The sequence below is a fragment of the Hemibagrus wyckioides genome, linkage group LG16 (genome assembly GCF_019097595.1).
Source record: "Hemibagrus wyckioides isolate EC202008001 linkage group LG16, SWU_Hwy_1.0, whole genome shotgun sequence".
Taxonomy (NCBI): domain Eukaryota; kingdom Metazoa; phylum Chordata; class Actinopteri; order Siluriformes; family Bagridae; genus Hemibagrus; species Hemibagrus wyckioides.
In genome coordinates this window covers 8,133,324-8,145,670 of record NC_080725.1, presented here as the reverse complement: position 1 = coordinate 8,145,670, position 12,347 = coordinate 8,133,324, and the positions used below count along the sequence as shown (strand labels likewise).

At 39.1% G+C, this 12,347-nt stretch overlaps 1 long non-coding RNA gene across 1 annotated transcript; it reads left to right on the top strand.

The window, feature by feature from the left end:
- Positions 1-172: 172 nt before the first annotated feature.
- Positions 173-3,891, top strand: LOC131366529 (uncharacterized). The gene is made up of 2 exons (XR_009206833.1): positions 173-1,172; positions 1,342-3,891. It is a non-coding gene; the product is annotated as an uncharacterized LOC131366529 (long non-coding RNA).
- The last annotated feature ends 8,456 nt before the right edge of the window (positions 3,892-12,347 follow it).

Sequence of the window (12,347 nt, the reverse complement as noted above, 5' to 3'; positions counted from 1 at the left end):
TTGGTCTAAGTTTTTCTCCTTGGGATTTTTTTTTACCCTGAACAGGGTGACAGCAAGTTTGTAGGGTATACATTTGAACTTCTTTATCTACCTTTTTCAAAGATACATAGTATAAGTTTTTGATCATTGTTTTCATTTATTAACCATTATAAAACAAGATACATAATCCATATATATATCTTAAATCATATATAATCCACTCAGTCATTCAAACCTTGTCAGGCTTCCACTGTCTTAACTGTTTCACTGTTTGACAGCATGTTATGTTATTGATCAAAGAAATAGCCAGTATGATCTCATCTATAAGCACTTACAAGGTACTGACATACGTAAAATATGCACAAAAAGATATAAAGAATATTTATGTCTTTCTAAAAGTTTTTTAAGTATGTACAACCACAAAACACATGACCTGAACGGGTAAAACAAAGGCATGCTTGTCCAGTGTAAATATTTATTTTACATAATTGCGATCATGTGGGCATTGTATATAAGCTTTAGTTTTATGCTAAAGAGAATATTGCTCAAGCTTTTTAACATGAATTTGTGAGATTTGATTGATTGCTTACTCTTAACTTACTAGCAAGGGGCCATGTCATACCATGGCAATCTTCCTTTTTTCCTCTTGCGTGTGCATGCATTTGAATGCACGTGTCTTTGGGGGTGAGGGGAGAAAAGAAGGGTGGTAGTTGGTGGCTAAATCGTGTAAAAGGGTTTTCCTAATATGGGCTGTCTCTCCTGAGACTCCTCCTCTTCCCTATAAGTGGGCAGGACTTTATACTCTTATTCAGCCAGTGATGACACAGCTACAACTCACTTCCCCATTAATTGGCTGAAACCAGTTCTTACAGGAACTGTCGGTGATAAATGTGAGAGTTCTCAGAAATCATTCATTTCTTCCTTCTTCACAGCTAAGGGACACTCCAGGGCATTTCTTAAGGACACCCTCAATTTTTAGATCATTTATTATGTATTTTTGTGATTATTTTTCTCGATCCTTTTTTTAATCTGGTAAAATTTTCTACCTGGGGAAATGTTTTATATTGCTAAGCTCACATACTGGAAGAAGTAGAGAAAGGTGTGAAGCCTTTTTTGTCTTCTTAACCTCTGTTACACAGTTTGTCACTTCTCTCTAGAAAGCATACCTTTAGGTGTTGGAGCCACACGGGCATGTGAGTATCACTACTTTTTAATTCCTTTTGTTTTACTGCTCTTTCTTTATCACTGTCTGCTAATGCATTGTACATTCATAATTTATTTACAAATTGTAGTGCTCTAGTGGTTGTTCCTGTCATTCGTTGCTGGGAGAGTGCAGTGTGGCAGCTTTTATTGTGTGTCTAGGGTTAAAATGGAGTGGTGATTGTGGCCTATTCAGGGTCTGACTCCTGAGGGATGCTGAGTCATGCTCAGCAGGTGGAGCTGCTATGACTGAAGTGTACACTCCCCCGCTTCACTCACAACCCCCACCCTCCATCCCCCATCCCCTCAGAGAACCCTGTTGAACTCGATGCAGGCTGACCTAGACAGGAGGGGCCCCCAGAGGCTGAGAGGGTGGGGGAATTCTACTCCCAATTCCTGCCACTAATAATCCCTTACAACTCTGTGGAAACAAAGACACTACACCTTTTACCTAACTGCTATTGTAGGTTGGTCTGCTTTTGACTTCTTCCATTTTTTAATCTGAATCCATTTCTTTCTTTTAAACTTAACCACCCTACTTCAAAAAGCTTTGGAGCGAAAGTTATTTAACTGGAAATAAGAAATAACAGTTTGTATCAGAAGCCTTAGGTGTCAAGCTACAAGAAAAAGGATTGGTTGCGAGAGAGAGAGAGAGAGAGAGAGAGAGAGAGAGGCAGTAATAGTGGCAGAAATATTCAGGGGTTAAATTAAAAACTTTGTGTGGGTGTTCATAAAAAGAGTGAGGAAGTGAGTGAGTGTTTGACTCACATACTACCTTAGTCTGTATTTCTCTCTTTTTTGAGACAGTTACTTTAGTCACACAGCAGAAGTGCAGGAAGGTATTGACCATAAAGGTCAACAGATTATGACACCTAGACTCATAGTCTTAATAAATGAATGTATATAAGCAGTGCCTAATTTATTAGCAACTTTATTTAGAATGACTGGACATGATACTTATATACTTGATTACATGTTTTATTAAGGGATCTAAAGTAGAGTATTTTGTCATTTTATACTATTGACTTCTGAAATAAGGTTGGTGTTAAACACTGAAACTATAGCAAGGATCAATGAACCATACTGTAGTTTGATTTAGTTTTCCGTAGTTATTGTTTACTTTCCAGAGACTGAGACATATATCATGTTGGTCAGTCCAGGGCTTCACAACCAATGCAAATGCACTAATATATGCAATCACATGAATTTTTGTCAGATATTGTGGATGAGCAGATGTTGGCTAACCTTTCTTGAGGAGTTTTGTGTCTTAATACTCCTTCATCAGAACTGTGCTATTTGTATATTGGAAGCAGAATACTGATTATTGATGTTAATGAGATTGGCTAATAGTATGTCTTAAACTGGAAGTATTTTTTATGTTTTTCTTTTGGCAATGTTAGTGTTATTCAATCAGTATTTTCTAAACAATGTGAAAGATTTTTGTTTTCTTTTATGCCTAGTCTTGGTATGTATAATACAGCTTACATTTAATGAAATATTATGTCATAAATAGATTTTTTTTGGTCCTTGATATAGCAATGGTTTCTTTCTTTCTTTCTTTCTTTCTTTCTTTCTTTCTTTCTTTCTTTCTTTCTTTCTTTCTTTCTTTCTTTCTTTCTTTCTTTCTTTCATCAATGCTTGTAAACTGTTTTCTCCCTCATCTGTGCTCTTTTGTAAGACTGCCCTGGTATGCTAGCCTGGAAGCTTCAGGCATATAAAAAAATGGAACAGTGTGGGGTTTCTTTTCTGTTACCTTAGCTGAACCCTAGGCTGAACTCAATGCACTGTACTGCTGGCAGAAAGGATATGAAGAAGAGAGAGAAAGGAGAAACAGGGAAGAAGCTTGAGCGTGTTTAACTAGCAGGCATGCTCATCAGTGAATAGGAAACACATTTTGAACTGTTATAACAGGACATATTCTGTTACCAAATAACAGAATATGGATTTTGACAACCACCTCCATTCTTGTTTTAGTAAGTATTTTTTCTTTTCTTTCCATTTTTCTTCATGTGTGAAAAAGGCATTTCCATGCATCTCTCCCAGTGTGTCAGATAGCTTATCAGACTGGTGTTGGCTGTTTCATTGCATGGCGACAACAGTCTGTAGGCTGTCTGACATTTTGGGCTTTTTCATCCAAAATTAAATCTTATTTGTAATTTCACAATTTCTTTTAGTGTTATTTGTTGTCTTATCCTTAAACAGTATTCCATGGTTCAGTTAAGTCAGCTGACATTTTCTTTGAAATTATAGGACAAGGTAATACAGTTTTAATATGTACATTGGAAATTACTGCTATATTTTACACATTTCTACACATTACACATCTTTACACACTTTCTTGCATAGAGAGAGAGAGATAATGGTTGTAGGGGTGGGGTGGGGTTTTGGGTAGATCTAGATCTTTCCTTCATCTACTTAGGTTTCCTACAAATCTAGAGCACACCTTATTGCAACATACAGTTTTATGACACACTTTTGCTGTCTGCTTTTCCCTCCCCTCTCTGTTTATTGCCTTAATGAATACTTTTTTCTTGGGTCTGCAATAATGTCTTCATTCACAGGCATATAGTCTTTTTTTCTTTTGTTTTTTTTAATCTGGTTGGCATGCAGAAAATGTATGTTTTTCTAGTTTTAACCCCCTTGCTTTGGTGTATTACTATATATATGATTTTAATTCTGTGAATAAGTAAAATAAATAAGTTTGTTTTAATACTTTGTCTCTGTTTCTTGTTGTGGCCTAATAGATCATCCATTATCAAATGTCTAAGAAATCTTTATATAATTACATCTCAGTGTCATCTCTCTCAATATACCCCCTCACAGTTACATATTAGATAAGTAATTTCTTAAGTAAAGCAAGTAATATCTTTTTTTCCCTCGAGAAATATTTAGTTTCACTAGGTTCTTAACTGAACAAATCTAATGATATCTGATGAGATAAGACTAACCTTAAAAAAGTATCTCTACTCACATAACCCATTGAGTCTGTCTTTACTCATTTCTCCAAAGTGTTTTTTTGTGACCTTTTTATTGTCATTTGTGCAACCTGCCACCTTTAAAATGACTGTTAGTAATCTTAATATTATTAAATATATGCACGTGGACAAAATTGTTGGTACCCTTCCATTAAAGAAAGAAAAATCAACAATGGTCATTGAAATAACTTTAAACTGACAACAATAATAATAAATAAAACATTACTGAAAATTGACTAATAAAAATCAGACATTGCTTTTGAATTTTGGTTCGACAGAAGCATTAAAAAAAAAAACTAATGAAACTGGCCTGGACAAAAATGATGGTACAGGACAAGAAAAGATTGAAAATAATTTGACCATAGGCACATGTTAAACTAAAGCATGTCATTTAATTAGCATGATTGTTGTCTTCAAACTTGTAATCATTCAGTCTGCCTATTTTAAGGGTGAAAATTATTCACTGTGCTATCATGTTGTGCACCACACTGAACATGGACCACAGATACCCAAGAAGAGAGTTGTCTGAGGAGATTAGATGGAAAAGTATAGACAGGCATGTTAAAGGTAAAGGCTATATGACCATCTCCAAGGAGTTTGATGTTCCTGTAACTACAGATGCACATATTATTCAGAGGTTTATGGTCCACGGGATTGTAGCTAACCTCCATGGACAGGGCTGCAAGAGGAAGAAACCGATAATATAAATGTTAACCAAAAATGCCAGAACAACCTCCAAAGTGGACTTAATGGAACACGACTGAGGAGGACTGCACTGTTGAAAGCAAATCATAAAAAAGCAAGACTGGAATTTGCCAAAATGCATATTGACAAGCCACAAAGCTTCTGGGAGGATATCCTTTGGATAGATGAGACAAAACTGGAGCTATCAGCTCTATGTTCACATGCGCAAAAATGAAGCATGCAAATAATACTGTACTTACTGTGAAACATGGAGGAGGCTCAGTTATGTTCTGTGGCTGCTTTGCTGCATCTGGCACAGGGTGTCTTGAATCTGTGCAGGGTACAATGAAATCTCAAGACTATTAAGGCATTCTGGAGTGAAATGTGCTGCCCAGTGTCAGAAAGCTTGGTCTCAGCCACAGGTCCTCCAACAGGACAATACCCAAAACACACAACTAAAAGCACCCAGGAATGGCTAAGAAAAAAACACTGAACTATTCTAAAGCGGCCTTCTATGAGCCCTGATCTAAACCCTATTGAATATCTGTGTAAGAGCTGACACATGCAGTCTGGAGAAGGCACCCTTTAAACATCTGGAGCAATTTGCTCACAAGGAGTCGGCCAATATACCTGTCGACAGGTTTTTATCAATTAACAAAATGAAAAGTAAATTAATAGAAGAGAAATCCAAATCAAATCAATATTTGGTGTGACCAACCTTTGCCTGCAAAACAGCATAAATTCTTCTAGGTACACTTGCACAGTTTTTAAAGGAACTCGGCAGGTAGGTTGTTCCAAACATCTTGGAGATCTTCTGTGGATGTAGGCTGCCTCAAATCCTTCTGTCTCTATAATGTATGGAAGCCGGCATGTAATCCCAGACAGACTACATAGATCAGGGCTCTATGGGGGCCACACATGATTTCCAGGACTCCTCATACATCTCTACACTGAAAATAGTTCTTAATGACATTGGCTGTATGTTTGGGGTCGTTGTCCTGCTACAGAATACAAGGTATTCCTAAAGGTACTGCATGATGGATAAGTATCTGCCTTTATTTCTCAGCATTAAGGACACCAATGACTAAATGACTAAATCGCTAAATCCATTTGCAGAACAGCAGCCCCAAACTTGCAAGAATGCTCCACCATGCTTCACTGTTGCCTGCAGACACTCACTATTGTACAGCTCTCCAGTCCTTTGGCAAAGAACTTGCTAAGATACTGCTATAGCCAAGTATTTCAAATTTTGACTCATCAGGCCAGAGCACCTACTGCACCTACTGTAAGCATGATGTGTCTTTCATCTGCTGCATTAAGTTTCCTTGGCCAATTTGTCTACTGTCCTCAACATTGACCATTTATTTGTACTTATTCAACATAGCTTGAACAGCACATCTTGAAACCCTTGTCTGCTTTGAAATCTTTGCTTGAGAGAGCCCTTGCTGATGCAGGTATAACTACCTTGTTGCTGTGCCTTGCCATAGTATATAACCTGTATCATGAAACTGTCTTCCACAACCTTAGTAGTGGAGTTTGGCTGTTCCTCACCCAGTTTTAAGCCTCCTACACAGATTTCTATTTCAGTTAATGACTATGTTTCAACCTACATATGAAATTGATGATCATTAGCACCTGCTTGGTATAATTGGTTAGTCATACCTGACACTGATCTTACAAAATCCCTGACTGTGTGTAAGTGTACAAAGTGTGCAAGATGCTGGTTTGAAGCCAAAGCATAGTCACACCAAATATTGATTTGATTTAGATTTGGTGTACATTAAAGTGAAAACAGGTACACTGGAAAGTGGAGAGGCAACAAGACAACCCCCAAAAAGTGAACGTTTTGATGGGGTTGCAACAAACCATTGCTCTAACCCAGGGGTAGGCAAGTTCGGTCCTAGAGAGCCGCAGTCCTGCAGATTTCAGCTCCAGCCCTGAAAAAAAAACTCACCTGCCTGTAGCCATAGTAATCCTGAAGAACTTGATTAGCTTGTTCAGGTGTGTTTGATTAGCGTTGGAGCTGAACTCTGCAGGACTGCGGCTCTCTAGGACTGAACTTGCCTACCCCTGCTCTAACCTTATCATTCCTGACTGATTTGTCTCTAGTATTGTGTTTTATCAGGGTCTTTTGTCACCTGTAGCATGAGGAACCCATACCAATCAGGTAGCACAGGTAGACCAGTTCCTCCTGGTTGGCCTATCCATACTGTTCATGCAGTTTCATGGAGGTTTAATGGGTCCTCCAGCACTGCTTGAAGAGCATGGAGGAGGTACCGGAACATGGGCATGAGGAGAGATGGACAGGATCAAAGAAGGGCAACAACTCAGCAGCAGAATCAGAATCTTTGTGTGAGGAGGAACAGAAGGAACACTGCCACAGCATATTATATATAAATATAGATTTTAGTATTAGGATCATAGAAGCCATAAGCATCAGAAAGTTAGAAGTGCAAAGAAGTGCAAAGATAATCCACAACAGTTTGAGACCATAAATAGTGGACTGATAAGACCAAGAATTAATTCTATCCAAGTGATGGAAAGTGTGGATAAAGAATATGTTCATAATGCAAAATATAGTAAGTTTGATGAACAAGCATGGAGGAAGTATGGTACGCGTATATACAGTTCAGAGATATATGCTAATGTGATGATATAATTAACATGAGGAGATATATGCTTAGTGATCTGTGCATGATTGGGTAACAAAGATTGTGTTTCAGTGAGAGGCGTGAAGAAATAAAAGCAAAAGCCACATGATGGAGATGAACTGTACTCAACACAAACACAGGTGAGTGTCAAGCTGGGTGGCAAAACCCAGGATCCTGAGAAAGATACGTTGCCATGGAGCCCTTAGCCCTCAGCAAGATCATCCCATTTACAGGCCACAGCACGACACCAGGTCCTCCCTGAGTTGCACCTAGTATTGGAGCAACCTGTCCCCAGATTTCTGGAGGGAAGAGTGAAATAGGCCCAGTGCCACCAGCAGGTATCTCTGGATCTACAACTGGCTGAAGACCAGTTGGCAACATAACTGGCTTCAGGCAGCCCAAACATACCATCATCTGTTTCTTCATCTTCTCCGTGTATATTTCCTCTCCCTGCTTAATAGAAACAAGGTTTAATTTTCCACAAAACCCATGGCTGATTTTAACACTGGGAAGACAGTGGTTGGAGTTTCTCCATGTGGATTTTCCCTGGAGATGACACAGTGAAGCACAAGTGAAATTTATTGGTATTCATCTTGTCGAGCCAAACATTGTGTTGTCCTATCCTTACCTTTCTATTATTAAGGATTATATTGATTCTTTAAAGAATCTCCTAGGCAAGTTGTGAATAATAAAGAGACTCATTGGAAAAAAACCCACATGAGCACATGTCATGTCATGCCCTTGGTTGCTGTTGTAGAAAGGAGTTAGTTACATTTACATTATTTACTGTCCAGTGTCACCAATGAGGATGGGTTCTATTCTGAGCCTGGTTCCACTCAAGGTTTCTTCTTTATATCATAACAGGGAGTACCAGTATACTCACTCTCCCTCTTCTGAACATGTCAAAACCATTTTAATCTGGCCTCCCTAACTTTGTCCTCCAAACGTCCAACATGAGCTGTCCCTCTTATGTACTCATTCCAACCTTGTCACTCCCAAAGAGAACCTCAACATCTTCAGCTCTTCTACCTCCAGCTCTGACTCCTGTCTCTTCCTCAGTGACACTGTCTCTAAACCATACAACATGGTCAGTCTCACCACTGTCATGTACACCTTCCCCTTTATTCTCACGGAAATTTTTCTAACACACAGAACTCCAGACACTTTCTCCACCCATTCCAACCTGCCTGTCCCTACCTCTTTCCCACACTCTCCATTACTCTGGACTGTTGTCTTCAAGTACTTAAACTCCTGTACTTTCTTCACTTTTTCACCCTGTAATCTTACTGTTCTACTTCCCATCCTTTCATTCACACACATGTACTCAGTCTTACTACGACTGACTTTCATTCCTCTTCTCTCCAGTGCAAACCTCCAAATCTCCACGTTTTCCTCCACCTGCTCCCTGCTCTCACTAAAGAACACAATGTCATCTGCAAAGATCATTGTTCAAAGAGACTTTTGTCTGACCTCCTCTGACAACTGGTCCATCACCATAGCAAACAGGAAGGGGCTCAGAGCCGATTCCTGATGCAGTCCCACCTCCACTTTGAACTCCTCTGTCTGACCTACAGCACACCTCACCACTGTCCTGCTCCTCTAATACATGCCCTGCACCACTCTGACATACTTCTCTGCTACTCATGACTTCCTTATACAGTACCACAGCTCTTCTCATGGCACCCTGTCATACGCTTTCTCCAAGTCTACAAACACAAAGTGCAACTTTTTCTGATGAAACCATACTGCTGCTCACAAATTTCCACTACTTTCCTTAACCTAGCTTCCACTACTCTTTTCCATAGCTTCATAGCATGGCTCATCAACTTTATCCCCCTATAGGTGCTGCAACTCTGCATGTCACCCTTATTCTTAAAGATCAACACTAATACACTTCTTCTCCATTCCTCAGGCATCTTCTCACTCTCTAAAATCTTGTTAAACAAACTAGTTAAAAATTCCAATGCTGCCTCTTCTAGACACTTCCAGACCTCCACCGGGATGTCGTCAGGACCAACTGCCTTTCCACTTTTCATCCTCTTCAAAGCCTTCCTGACTTCATCCTTTCTAATCTTATCTACTGCCTATTCCACAGAGTTCACCCCTTCTACTCCTTTTCCCCCCTCATTTTCCTTATTCATCAGCTCTTCAAAAGTACTCCTTCCATCTCCTCTGCACAATCTCTGCACCGTTCCATCTCTATCCTTAATAACTCTAATTTGCTGCACATCCTTCCCATCTCGATCCCTCTGCCTAGCTAACCTGTACAAGTCCTTCTCTCCTTCTCTAGTGTCTAACCTAGTGTACAACTTGTCATATGCCTTTTGCTTGGCCTTAGACACCTCCCTCTTCACTCTGTGCTGTAACACCTTGTATTCCTGTCTATTCTTTTCAGTCCTGTCCATGTCCCACTTGTTCTTGGCTAACCTCTTCCTCTGAATACTATCCTGAACTTCCTCATTCCACCACCAAGTCTCCTTATCTTCTTTCCTCCTTCCAGATGACATACCCAGCACCTTTCTTCCTGACTCCCTGATCACTTCTGCTGTAGTTTTCCAGTCATCTTGGAGCACTACCTGAAAACCCAGAGCCGGCCTCAACTTCTGTCTGAATTCCTCACAACATTCCTCCTTTTTCAGCTTCCACCATCTCTATCTTTGACCTCTTCTTCTTACAGACCATCAAAGTCATCCTACGCTGTCTGGCTACACTCTCTCCCACTACCACTTTACAGTCAGTAATCTCTTTCAGATTGCCTCTTCTACACAGGATGTAGTCTACCTGTGTGCTCCTCCCTCTTCTGAAAATAAGTGTTAACCACAGCCATGTCCATTCTCTTAGCAAAATCCACTACCATCTGTCCTACAAGGTTCCTTTCCTTAACTCCAAACTTGCTCATCTCCTCCTCATCACCTGTGTTCCCCTCACCAACATGTCCATTAAAATCTGCTCCCATCACCACTCTCTCACCCATGGGAATACTCTCTATCACTCCAGAATCTCTCCTCTAACTCACAACCTACTTGTGGGGCATAACCACTAACAACATTCAATATCACCCCTTCATTCTCTAACTTCAGACTCATCACCCTGTCTGACATTTTCTTCACCTCCAGAACATTCCTCACAAACATCTCCTTCAGGACCACACCTACCCCATTTCTCTTACTATCCACATCATAATAAAACAGCTTGAATCCTGCTCCTATACTACGAGCCTTGCTACCCTTCCACCTTGTCTCCTGTACACACAGTATATCCAGCTTCCTTCTCTCCATCATATCAGCCAGGTCTCTACCTTTCCCTGTCATAGTACCAACATTCAGAGTTCCTATTCTCAGTCCTACACTCTTACCTTTCCTCTTCTCTCTCTGTCTATGCACTCTCCACCCTCCTCTACTTCTTTAACCAACAGTAGCTTAATTTCTAGTGGTGCCCACAGTGGGGCCAACAGTGCTTGTCGTTGTTAATCCAGGCCTCAACCAATCTGGTATAACATTTAGGAAATTCTGGTATGATACTCCTTCTCTGTTTCTGTGCTTTAAGACAATTTCCATTGTTAAAAGTACTATACAAATAAATTAACCCTTGTATTTTTGTATTTACCTCCCATTTATTATACACTTATTCACTCCACATGCCAAATTGACCGGGTCTGTTTTGACCGCTTATAAAAAATTAGGTATGTATGATCATTAACATATATTTTGAAAGTCTAACTTTTAATTTTTAATGTTAACACAGATGATAAAAGTAGCCTAACAAATGTATGTTGTGTCAAAAAGGAGACCCACTGTCTTTGATTATGAAAACCCCTCACATAAGGACCGTTTTGAATATTATTCCAAACCCAATATGTACAAAAGCCTTAAATTAAGTAAGCCTAAAGATAGATCTAAATAAAATATAAACTGTTAAAGCTATAAGACATTACAGTCTGAACATCATGACTTTCTATTATTCCACTAAAGCAGTATTTAAGTTAAAATACATACATGGCTTAGGTGAACAATGGGCCAGAACAGACTCAATCATTCGGCTGTTCTGTCAATTGAAAATGGAATTCTCTGCACTATAAATACTAGTATAGTGATTAACCATTTTGCTCAACTCAAGTCTCAGAGATACTCTCTGATGATTCCACCCTCAAAGAAATAGGATCGAAAAGTCACCAAGAGCATGAAGTAGACAAGATACAAGCAGCAAGACAGATCAGAAAATGAGAGATGAGAGGACAATAAGAGAAGTGAAGAGAGACTGTAAAAAATAAATAAAGAATAATACATACAGTAGTGCCAGCATAAATGAGGAATAAAATAAGAGGTGCAAGTATAATATAGATTATTGTAAAATGATAATAATAAAAAAGGATCTACACGGCACTGCTTCACATACAAGCTGTAAAAGAGATAATATTGCATGGCATACCTGTGTGAGAGAAAATGAATTTAATGAACTCCTTTTTAGTAGCAAGGCTCTGAAATGATGGGAGGAGTCAGAAAGTTGCATACTGTTTGTGTTCATTTGTGTTTATTATTAAACAATATTACATAAAAATGCTCTTACAAAACGTATCATTCTTGCTTACCCTCATTCCCTAATTAGCCCCTGATGTTTCAGGCTCAGCCCCTGATGTTTTCAAATCCTAGAAACGCCCCTGGTGCGAACCACATGATTCAGCAGTAACTTATGCCATTGCTTTCATTCTGACAATTTAACAATTGAAAGAAATGTGGTTACCATTTTACTAATGAAACTGATTAAATACTATTACCATAATAGAGAAACTAAACCTGTAATATTGGAACAAACAATAAATAAAACATGAATGTCTCTCCTACAATTAATTCACACAGTG